The 4,391-nt window shown below is 53.5% G+C and overlaps 1 pseudogene; it reads right to left on the bottom strand.

Moving 5' to 3' along the window:
• Window positions 1-1,167: 1,167 nt before the first annotated feature.
• LOC124650751 lies at window positions 1,168-1,243 on the bottom strand (annotated as a pseudogene).
• Window positions 1,244-4,391: the final 3,148 nt, after the last annotated feature.

Below are 4,391 nucleotides of genomic sequence, written 5' to 3'. Positions count from 1 at the left end.
AATTTTTCAGTTGTACGTGTTCGCAAACACACCATTTATGCAGCAGCATGCACTATCCAGTCAAATATATATCAAACAAAAAACCTTCAAAGCATTATTCTAATCATGAACCAACCTCATACCTATTTCAAATGCTTTCTGATAAACAGACTGCAAAAGGCTTCCATCAATTAAAGATCAATAAAATTGGAAATTAAGAGGACCTAAAGTCCAAACCGTGTCATGCATGAAAATAGACGGCACATCATACTTTGATGTAAGAACAGAGCAGCTATTACATGATTTGTGGACCAAAGGTAAGATTCGTCAAGAATTTGACCGCATGAATTGGAAGTATCAACACAATTAACATTTTCAACTGATACAGCCGTATTCATCCATGCTATCCATCATAAATGACGCCAAAAAAAATCAGAAGACCAAACTTCACCAAGAATCATGCATCAGATATACATTCTATCATGGCAGTACCTCATCTGCGAGTATAAAGAAGGTCCGGAAGAATGATCTTACCCTGAGGAGCTCAAAGAGGGCAGAGGGTCTCATCTGCTTGTGTTTAGTCACCTTGGTGAGCAGCGTATCACAATGACTTAGTTCAGCATCATGGCAATTTCACCTCCTTGTTGCTTCCCGTTCCTCTACTTCTGAAACCCCAAAACAAATTGCAAGAGAATACATTAGAAAGAGAGAGAGAGCAACCAGATGATAATCAAACCTACAGACAGAGTGTGCGATAATCAAACACAGACAGAAACACAAAGTAATTTAGTCTTTTGTTTTCTTTTACAATGTGGAATAGAATCACCAGAGAAGCATAATAACGATACCAGGACCACAACAGCAGAGGACACGCATGATGGCATTATCATAGAAGACCACATACATCTCACGGTCGTTGCAGCTACTCCATGTAGAAAGTACCTGATAGCTATGGACACATTCATTGCGGCAGTTGACATCCCTCAGATGCAGGCATGCATAACACCTGAATTGAAGAGTAAAAATAGGCCATATGAGCTAATAAAGCATAGCACGCTAAAAAGCCTAATGCTAATGTTTGTAAGTAGCAACCAAGTGTAGAAATTTATTGGTCAGAAGAGTGACCAGAAACGCCAAGAAGAATAAGAATGAACATGCAATACAACTTCAGCTGAAATAGTACGCCAAAACTAACTACGCCTCAAAAGGTTTTAGCTCACAAGGTGACTTCACACATCTAACTGGTTCATCATTACAGCCAATCGATTGTGTCAAAAAAACCTACAACGACAAAACTAACTACGTGCAATTTGAAGAAACAAGAACAGATCCAGGCAATCAACAATGTTTCAGAACCAAAATAGCATGGCGGTTAATTTGTAGTCAATTAAAATTGAACAGCAGAATCAACAGACAGATATTATTTAAGCAATCCAGTAGTTCTAACTAATAGTCCTAAGAGACATATATGGCTCGATGGCAATCTCTGTGAGGAGAAATGGGGAGGAATGACGGACTCACCTAGAACATGAAGACGAATAAGTCTGCACGGATGTGTCACCGTGGTGGTAGAGGCGACAGTGACATCGGGAGTAGCAGGGATTTGAGGTCGTGTAGAATTGAAGAAGCCGCCGACTGAGATGCGACGCTTTAGGGATCTCCTCCTGGCACAAACAAATCAACACCAAGACCTCAATCAGAACACCACATAAATGCTGGAACCGAATCGTAAACCAACGGATCTGGGGGCTTACATGAAGACGAAGAGGGCGCTCGGGGCTACCTGGGATTGTTGGGGTTCTTCTGGCATATGCTCCGAGTTGGTGCGACGCGACGAAGACGTGCTCAGCCCTCCGAGCTGTTCGAGCACGACATCATGGCGCGGACGAGGTCGACGGCATCGGCGAGCATCCCGCGCGCATGCGCATGCGACGGGAGCCCCGTGAGCACGGTGCATAAACAGAGCCTCGAGCAAGGCCACCTAGGCTGCAGAGAGGTGGCGCGGGAACCGCGCTTTGCCGTCCAATCCATCCAGAGACGGTTGAAACGGGGCTGGAGGTGGTCGGCGTAGATCTGGATGTGAGCTGGGACTCGGAGCTGGAGCGACGGAGGGTTAGGGCATCTCCAACGCGGGCACCCCAAACGCAAAACGGACGTTGAATCGGTCCGTTTGGGTAAAAACTGCTCCCAACGGGCCGACCCATATTAAAAACGGACAGCTGCCGCGTCCGAAACGACCCAAAACCGGACCAAATTTACGTGGCTTTTGGGGCGAGCCGGACTAGCGCGGACGTGCTTTTCCATCCGCACATGTCCGTTCGTGGCCCAGTTGGCAGTGACAGAAAAAAGGCCCCAACAACTTCTCTCTCTCCGGGTTCTCTATTTGCTTTTTGCCATGGAAGTATCCATGGCCGCCCGCCGGAGTTGAGCTCGCCCGGCCAGGTTTCGCCGTCGCCCTCGCGTAGAGGTCCTCAACGCCGCTGCCTCCTTTTTTAATCGCTGCTGGAACTCGCCGGAGCCAAAATGGATGTCGTGCCGCCGGATTCGATGCCGACGATCCCGCCATGGCCACGGCCGCGCCCGCCCTGCCCGCCACGGCCGCGCCGCCCTTCTCGCCACGGCCGCGCCTTGCCCGCGCCGCCCGTCACGCCGTCCCCGGGCCGATGCGTGCACGGCCGAGGATCGAGCCGGCAAGAGCGGGGCCGCCGGCGCGGCTTGGGCGTGGGCGGCGACGGCCTCGAGCCGACTCGCGCGCGTGGAGCTCTCCTCCGGCCGGGAGCCCCTCCGCGCCGCCCTCTCCTCCAGTTCCGTCGCCGCCCATGCCGGTCGCCCGCGCCGCCCATGGCCGCCGCGACGGCCGCGTCGCCCTAGCCCGCGACGGCCTCGACCCGCCGCGCGGCTGCTGCTGCCGCGCGCCTGGCCGCGCCCCGGCCGTGCTCGTGCCCGCGCCGCCCATGGCCGCCGCGACGGCCTCGACCCGCCGCGCGTCGCTGCCTGCCGCGCCGCTGGCCGCGCCCGGCCGTGCTCGTGCCCGCGCCGCCCATGGCCGCCGCGACGGCCGCGTCGCCTCGCCGCGACGGCCTCGACCCGCCGCACGGCTGCTGCTGCCGCGCCGCTCCACGGCCACCTGCTCCTCGACAGGGCCGGCGCCGACTCGACGCGCTCGCCCTCTCGCTCGTCCGGGCCTTCCACGCGCGAGACGCTCGTCCCGCCGAGGTCGCCGTGATGCGTGTTGGCGCGGAGGTCGGCCGGGGCGGCCGAGGTCGCCGTGATGCGTGTTGGCGCGGAGGTCGCCGGGGCGGGGACGGAGGCCGCCGGCGGGGCTCGACAGGGCAATGCGGTTGTTGGCCAACTAGTACTAGTACTAGAGAAGATGAATAGTAATTTGCGTCTCACTGCGCGTTGGGGAATAAAAAAAGCCACGGACGTCCTCATCTGTCCGCGTCTCCGGAGGCCGACCCAAACAGCCAAAATCGGACGACTGCGCGCGTCCGTTTAGGTCGTAGCGTTGGAGATGCCCTTACGACGGGAGGGAGAGGTGGGTAGTGGGGTCGCGGCCGCGCACTCAGGTTGATGGGAGCGCCGGTCGATGGAGATAGGCATTGGATTGAAAGAGATGAGGAGGGTGGCGGCGGGGGAGTTAGGGTTAGAGGAGAACCCGGCCCTGTTTCGTTGCGGGAACTTAAAACAAAATTTCGTTTCATTGGGCGCGCAGCCGCGCCGCGCACAGGGGAATTTGGTCGATTTCACGGACGCGTCGCCCGCGAGTTTTGGCTCGGGATTTACCCAACGAGCGTGCGTGACTGTTACAAGGACCCACGTTTGCGGTCCCAGCTGCTGGCGCGGTGGTAGCTCTAGCTCTCTAGTAGGTGGTGGTCGTGTGATCCCCAATAACCAGAACTACTGATTGAATGCCCGGGAAGCCACGTCACATGACACGCACACATATTGCTTAGGTGTTTGTCCAGTCACCATTTCTAATATAAAATTTTAATCCTATTATATGTTACGACAATCTAAATTGGTCATAATCGACAAGGATTAACATTGTAAATTATATTCAATAAATTATGACGATTTCATGTAATCAAATTACGATGTTTTGTACTTAAATCGTCGTAATTTTCTACGATTTTTAGCCCTCTAAACCACTAACGACTATTCGCAGCAAAATTGTCATTGAATCATGACGTTTTTACCCAAAGTCACTAACAGAAGGTCACAAGTCAACACATTTCTTGTAGTGATGAGAGGGATATCTTTGACCTCTTCCTCCCTGAGTTCGATAAACCTTGGGTGATCCACTTAAGGGAAACTTGCTGCTGTTCTACAAACCTCTGCTCTTGGAGGCCCAACACTGTCTACAAGAATAGAAGCACCCGTAGACATCAACCTCCATGGCCACCCCCCGA

The sequence above is a fragment of the Lolium rigidum genome, chromosome 4, assembly GCF_022539505.1.
Source record: "Lolium rigidum isolate FL_2022 chromosome 4, APGP_CSIRO_Lrig_0.1, whole genome shotgun sequence".
Taxonomy (NCBI): Eukaryota; Viridiplantae; Streptophyta; class Magnoliopsida; order Poales; family Poaceae; genus Lolium; species Lolium rigidum.
The sequence above is the reverse complement of the archived record's forward strand: the minus strand, read 5'-3'. Positions and strand labels throughout refer to the sequence as shown.